We start from the raw sequence: 8,389 nt of genomic DNA, 5'->3' as shown, positions 1-8,389 counted from the left end.
TTATTAAAGTTCCCTCATAAAAGCACTTGTTACGTTATGTTGCACTATTGAATGAAATGTGAAACTACAAGATAGAATTTCAGTAAAGTTTAATTAGGATTTTTTTATGGTACATTCTGGCGACGTCAGTATCATGAACAACATGATAGCCAAAAAAGTATTTCAGAGAATATCCAAAGGAGAGATATCATGAATGGGAACCACTAGACTTATATTTTGAATGTCATCACGTCTGATAACGAGTTGATGCCTAACTCCTCATCATATATTACTGCCTGGGAATCAATTAATATTTTTACTGATTATTAAATTACTTTTTAAAAGCTTTCATACAGTTTGGTCGTCTTTTCAAAAACCTCGTACCTCTGTTCTAAGGCTTTTTGTTATTATGATCCAATACGTACCCTTACGCCCAGTGATAATAAAACAACAGATTTTTTTTCACAGATTCAGTCAGGCGAAGATGTTACACTAGACAGCCTATCATCATAATGTGTTATATTCTCTGTTGTTATATAACTAAGTTTTGATTGCACTGTTAATGGAGCAATGTTTTTTTCATTGCTCTCTATAAAAATCTAATTCGCTTTTACGATGGTACCTACAAATCTACATACAATCCGAAATTAACGGTCCGACTCGCAATGCATACCAAAATGCCAATAAAACTAGCTGATTGAACTTCAGACGATCTTCTGCTTCCATATTCGAATAAAAAAAACTATATTTAAAAGTGTTGCCTCTTTTTGTTTTAGCTGATTTTTTATGGAATATGATGACGAGCGAGCTACATGGGCCACCTGATGGTAATTGGTCACCATCACCCATAAACAATGACGCTGTAAGAAATATTAACAATTCCTTACATCGTCAATGCGCCACCAACCTTGGGAACTAAGATGTTATGTCCCTTGTGCCTGTAGTTACATTGGCTCATTCGACCCTTCAAACCGAAACACAATAATACTGACTACTGTTGTTTGGCGGTAGAATAACTGATAAGTGGCTGGTACCTACCCAGACGGGCTTGCATAAAGCCCTACCACTGATTAAGATATGCTTATAGATGAGTGTCATATCTATCTTTATCTGTAAATTAAGAAAATGTTATGTAATGTTATATTTTGAAAAGTTATTTGATTTTAGAACGTCAAATATGAAAGTGGTAACAAAGGAAATTACCCAAAATGTGAATCATTTCTTGAGTAACGTGTTGAGGCTTCTTCCAAGACGCGACGAGATTGTCTTTTACACGTGACTGAATTACATCCTACATATGCACGTTCTTTTAATTTTTTCTCCAGCACGACTTAAATTAACATAATATGAATTAATTAAACACAAATGGAAATACTATCTTATTAATAATAATTAAAAAATAAATTATATACATATACAACGCTGTTACATGATTAAGATGAGAGTACAATCATAATTAACATACTGGGTTAATTAAAACAAATATGCGTTAATGAAGCTTTGATCACAATTTTTAGTATTTATGATACTCATTTGCTATGACGTTGTAATTTTTATGATATAAATTAGAAACAAGTTTTGACTATGGCCAGTATTATTTACTTACACGTTAAAAACCGTTTAGTACTTTTCTCCTCTATAATATTTGTTTAATGATTTTCTTTTTTAATTACAGAATAATGTGTTTCAAGCATTTAAATTAGATAATGATGAAAGAATTTTGACAGTCGAGGGCCTATCACTAATCTTTATAGAACAATCACATTTAAAAATAGATTACTGAAAAGATTTTACAAGAGACAGCCTTATCAGTTAAATAGCGATCTCTTTATAGGCATATTGAAAAAAGAGGAAAGATATTTATAACGTTAACATCACACAAATTAAAGACTCAACTATACACTTAAAACGATTTCTCAGATCTGATATGAGGGAAAATTCTAGATATACATGATTATCTTTATATTAACTAAAAATCCAAAATACTGTTCATGGGACATATTATGTATGTCATAATCTACGCGATATACGCGATTCAAATACGTTATAACTAGTTTAATTTAAATGTGTAATAATCGCGAAAATTTAAGACAACATTAGGCTGTTACTTTACTTTACTTTTTTTCTTACAAATTATCTACAAAATCTCTAGTAGATTTATGCCATGCGATTTTAAATCTATCTCATAAGGCTTAAAACATTCTTAATCTCGCGAATTTACGATCAAATCACTTGTCAAATTGTTTGAACCGTTGTCAAAACAAATAACTTTGTGAGTTTTTTGATTGACGGTTCGTTTGGTATGTACGTTCGAACGCGTGGTAACATGTTTGTCAAACAAAATCACAGTTTCATAGCCAGTTTTAATTGAAGTAGGTATGGATATAAACAAACCTTATATATAAGTGATGCCACTTGGTGGTAGGGCTTTGCGCAAGCGCGTCTGGGTAGGTACCACCCACTCATCAGTTATTCTACCGCCTAACAACAATACTCAGTATTGTTGTGTTCCAGTTTGAAGCGTGAGTGAGCCAGTGTAACTACAGGCTACAGGGACATTCCATCTTAGTTCCCAAGGTTGGTGGCAGATTGACGATGTAAGGAATAGTTAATTTTTTTTACACCGTCATTATCTTTGGATGACCACTTACCATCAGGTGGCCCATATGCCCCTCCGCCAACCTATGCCATAAAATAAAAAATAAAACATAGTATTTAATGATATATAATTTATAAGTATTTCATGAGATTCGCTAATAACTGAATGATGCTATCAGTTCTTGATCAATATTTAGTCTTTGTATATAGTATAAAACAGAGTCGCTAATCGCTCTCTATCCCTATATATGCTTAGATCTGTAAAATGAAGCAACTGATTACAATGTCCTTTTTTTACATAGAGAGTGATTCAAGAGGATATTTTTGTATATAATACGTGGACAACTCAACCAATGATACGGCGTAAAATGGATATCAGATGTTTTTTTATTTTGCTTTTGTCCTTTTGATTGGACGAAGCCTTGATGTATACAGAACAACTATTGATTTGAGAAGTTTACCGCCCCAGAGAAGATTTAGATCTTTGCGGGAGAACACTATTACAGCTTTTTTAGGGGGTAACAGTCTGTTACGTAGCTATAAAAATTTTAATCAAAAAAATTGGAAAAATCTTTTTAACGATTGGTTACGAATTCAAATTTCGAACAATAATATATTTATGTCTTTATTTGTACTTACGGGTATTCTCTTGACCGGTGAAGTCAGGAAAAATTAAAAAAAAAAAATATTGTTAACATATCCGAACGTCGTAATTTAAAAAAGGAATATTTAATTCAACATCAATTTGCCTTCGAAGTCTAAGCCCAAAATAGGCATTGTTTAGTAAGGAGACAGCGTAAACGTCTCGAAACTTCCCGTCTGAGGGTCATCAGTTATTCAATAAAGTTCGGACTCCGTATGGAAAGTTCGAGATAAGTAGGCAAGCGACTGTGGAATGAATAAAACATGACGGTAATTTCATTACGATATGACATCCGTACGTGACAAGTTTATAACTTCGCTCGAATTAAGCGGAATTGGAGTATAATCTTTTGTGAAGATTTCTCCTTCATTATAAAGCCACCTGGTAGACCGGGATATGTGGGCAACACTGAAACCACTGCGATGGCTCTCAACATCAAACGGAGAGGCTGCGGGATCATGTGTTAAGCCCTATAACCGGGGAAAATTGAAAAGTGCTCTATTTTAATACACATACTTCCATATGTTTTTACTTTTGTACAGGGTACGATAAAGTTAAATCAAGATGTGGGCAACACTGAAACCACTGCGATGGCTCTCTCGATATGAAACGAAGAGGCTACAGAATCATGTGTTAAGCCCTATAATCAGGGAAAATTAAAAGTGCTCTATTTTAATACACATACCTACAAATGTTTTTACTTTTGCACGGGGTACGATAAAGTTTTGATACAATAAAAATGTAACGCTCGTTAGCTTGCTATGATTTACATGTCTATTGCTATGGACTTATACAGGCTGTTCGTGACATAGGTCTTATTTTACATGTAAGATTATTTTTTTTCATTCGGGCCATATACAGCATGTAATTAAAATGAATATTTTTGAAGATATTACAGATTTGTCTAATAACAAAAAAGCTATGAATTCTGTAGTATATTTAATATGACCATTGCACACATGCAAAGGCCGAGTGTGTCGCTCGTCATTGTATAAGTAGAATAAGATATGAATGCAATGCCAATAAAGTCCAAAACCCTCTGTTAAATTTTCCTTTTTATAATAAAATTCCGCAGATATTTTTAACTTTGCCAATTCGTAAATTAAATTCCTTCTTTAATTAAAATTAATAAATAAAATATAATGGAACTCATGATTATATAAATTCGCTCTCGCTGTAGAAATTGGTTGTTGTGTGTTATTTTAAATATTTATTTGGAATTTCACAAAAACAATGCAATCAAAATTACGCAGATCAATCTAGTGTGATAAACCACAAACAGCACTATTGTATGTATAAAAAAGTAATATCGATCTTTTAAATTAATAATATAAACTTAAATCAGTACAAACTCAGACAAAAGATACCGCATACGGCTTAACACAAACATAACAATTACGAACGTTAAGAAATAAAATTAACGTACAATAAAAACAATGGTAATTTTACTATGTCTGTCTGTTTGTCGCTCTTTCACGATCAAACCGCTGAACCGAATTTGATGAAATTTGGTGTGAAGCAAACTTAAACTCCAAAAAATGACATAGGCTACTTTTTTGCCTCACACATGACAATCATCACCGTAAAACGCAAAAGAAACCGCGGACGACTACTTGTAGATATATATGTCAAAGCAACAAAAAGTTACTTAGGTTTTTTTTTATTATGCATTGTGGCGACGTTAGTGTGACGTAGTAGAACACATGACAGTCGAAAAGTCATAGTTAATGGTGTATCGAAAAAAAGAGATATTACAAACATGAACGACTAAACTCATATTTCGAACTAGAGCTCCGCCCCGGCTTCGCACAGGTACAATGTTTATACTGAACAAGTCCCGTTTATTCCCTATCTCTTGGGAATTCTGAAATACCCCCAAAACGGTTTTTAATTGTTGTTATAACCTACTTGCATGCTAAATATGAAACCCCTAATAATGTTACGGAGATAGGGGTACTTTGTTTCGAAAATATAAATGAAAAATCCCTTCTCAGTGCACTTCTAGGACACTCAAGGCATACATATGCCAAATTTCAAGAGTCTAGGTCCAGTGGTTTAGGCTGTGCGTTGTCTGTCAGTCACTCAGTAACGGTACAGTTATATATTTTCGTATATCATCAGATCTGATAACGAGTTGATGCCTAACTCCTTATATATACCTCCATAGTTGAGTAGTGTGTACACCGGTTTTCATGGGTACGCCAGTACCGAGTTCCCGGGTTCGATGTAGAACAACTTCATTAGTTTTCTATGATATCTTGGATCTGGGTGTTTGTTGTACCGTCGTTACTTCTAATTTTTCATAACAGTGCTTCAGCTACTAGCATTGGAATTTGAGTAATCAAATCAAATCAAAATAAACTTTATTCAACTAGGCTTTTACAAGCACTTTTGAATCGTCATTTTACAATTAAGTGCCTACCACCGATTCGGAAAGTAGATTCTACCGAGATGAACCGGCAAGAAACTCAGTAGTTAGTCTTTTGTAATGTATGTGATTAATATTAATAGTGAGACATCTCTCTTCAACTATTGGGGAAGTGCAAGATATGACATCGTATCATGTCCTTACTACAAATAATTAATTTAAATATAGTCTGTTGCTGTCATTTTTTTTTAATTCAGCCAGTATCAAATACAATTAAATTATGACATAATTTCAACCTGTATACAGCGATCTGGCTGTGGTTAATTACGCGGTGGGTTCTCATTGTCATGCTATAAATAAATCACTAACGCTGCGGCCATTCGCATAATAACATCCATGGATGGCTTAATGCACTTTCTCTGATGATTTATTACAACATTATGGTATTATTTTCTTAATTTAATTGAATTAGACTCACGCTGTATAAATTTAACAGCCTCTATATATATGTCTATACTGATATTATATTTTTTTTTGTTTATGGTATAGGTTGGTGGACCAGCATATGGGCCACCTAATGGTAAGTGGTCACCATCGCCCATAGACAATGACGCTGTAAAATATTAACTATTCCTTACATCGTCAATGCGCCACTAACCTAGAGAACTAAAATGCTATGTCCCTCGTGCCTGTAGTTATACTGGCTCACTCACCCTTCAAACCGGAACACAACAATACTGCGTACTGTTGCTTAGCGGTAGAATATCTGATAGGAGAGTGGTACCTATCCAGGCGGGCTTGCACAAAGCCCTACCCTCAAGTACAAAGCCCTACCAAGTAAAATGTGAAAATAGGTCTGTCTGTGTGCCTGTCGGTTACTTTATCATAAACGAGCCGCTGAACCGAATTTGATAAAATTTCTTTTAAAGCAATTCTAAATCAATTCTTTTTAAGCGTAAAACCTGTTGATCAAATCGTTAAGTAAGTGTCAAGTGGACGACAACTGTGTTGTATTCTTATCTTAAGAGAAGGTTTAGAGTTCACTCAATAAACCTATCTAAAACATTTTCTTAAGATATAGGCATTTTCTTTACGTTAAGTGTACGTATATACGTTAAACAGCTTGTTAACATCCCTGGATTAAAGATTTAAGAAATATGTTTCGAACTTATCTAATCTTTTAAATACAATCAAAATAAACGTTATTCAAGTAGGCTTTTACAGGCACTTCTGAATCGTCATTTTACAATTAAGTGATGCTACCACCGGTTCGGAAAGTAGATTCTACCGAGAAGAACCAGCAAGAAACTCAGCAGTTACTCTTTTTTAACATTTAAAAAATACAACGTCATGTTAGTTAAATACAATTATTGAAATTATTATATCCTGCTTGGAAGTCAACAGGTATTAACTCCAATTTAAGCACGGATGGGATTTCAATAAGAAAACCACAATTTTCGGTTAAGATTTATTTGTGCCAGCCTTCTTTTCTTCAGTCAAATTGGCATTGTAAGAAAAACTATGCCTCCTTTATATCACCAATGCCCCACCATACTTAAATACTTAGAAGTGTCATTTGTGCCCGTTACTTTAAAGCACGGTTACACAGGCTAAACCACGTTGCTGATCGGATCACAACAATGCTAAGCATCATTGTTTGTCAGTACAATTAAAAGGAGAAAGAGGAGTGCTATCTATGTAGACTGGCTTGAACAAAACTCTACTACCATATAACTTACTATCAAGAACCAGTAAAAGTTTATCTAAGAACTTGGTCAAGTTTGCTCGAATAAAGCTAATGATTTCTTGATTATTATTAATTATGGGACTATTAAAAAAATATATAACACATAACAATTACAATATTAATTAAAAACAGAAATTTAGTTAGTATTAAAATTAAATAATTTAATAAAGATTGAACCTTTATTTAAAGTATTTAACTTATGAATATTATTTATTTATTTGTTACTAATTTATCTTGACAATACATTATTATTGGGATATTAAATATTTGATAATGAAAATTAAACGAGTTTTATATTTCATTTATAGAAATACGATATAAATCGATTTTTGATTACTGAAGCAGTGGCTCGTTGGTCTAGGGGTATGATTCTCGCTTTGGGTGTGAGAGGTCCCGGGTTCAAATCCCGGACGAGCCCCGCAAAGTCATGGATCCGATCTAATTTTGTTCCTTTTTAACTTCCTTTAAATCATTTTTATCGAGATCCTACTTACTTACTTTAACTAAATATGGTAATTGCTGTACCTACTTTTTTCTGTTTAATAAATCATTGTCTTTCGATTACAAAAGCAGTAATAAACATATGTACTAGTAAGAAGAAAGAAGATATCTAATAAAACAAAAGCAAATACAAAATCAGAAGCAAATACAAAGTCCCATTGTATCAAAGTTTGTAAATTATATAATTGTAATGTCTAACTGAAAAACTGTTACAGTATATAATACTAATATTTGCGTTTTTTCGATTTTAAAATTTAAACTTGACGTGCGTAAATTTCATGTTCTTAATTAAACAAATTAAAACGCTTCGAATACTTATTTACTATATTATATATAAGTTTTCTATGTAATTCATTTGATAAATAGATTAACTACTGAGTTTCTTGAGAAATTCTATGTAGAATCTACATTCCAAATTGCTTGTAGTTGTTTAATTTAATCCTGACATTGATACTTGAAGAGAACCTTTTAAAACAATATTATTTAACTAGGTATGTGTAAAATTAACAGTTAATTCATTTAATTAATTTACAGATAATTAATTTAACGTTGA

General features: G+C 32.8%; 1 non-coding gene across 1 annotated transcript; it reads left to right on the top strand.

Annotated features, from left to right (window-relative positions):
* Positions 1-7,681: 7,681 nt before the first annotated feature.
* Trnap-ugg lies at positions 7,682-7,753 on the top strand. Its single transcript has one exon. It is a non-coding gene; the product is annotated as a tRNA-Pro (tRNA).
* Positions 7,754-8,389: the final 636 nt, after the last annotated feature.

This window comes from Vanessa cardui, chromosome 25 (assembly GCF_905220365.1).
Source record: "Vanessa cardui chromosome 25, ilVanCard2.1, whole genome shotgun sequence".
NCBI classification, from domain to species: Eukaryota; Metazoa; Arthropoda; class Insecta; order Lepidoptera; family Nymphalidae; genus Vanessa; species Vanessa cardui.
This window is presented reverse-complemented; position numbering and strand designations above follow the sequence as displayed.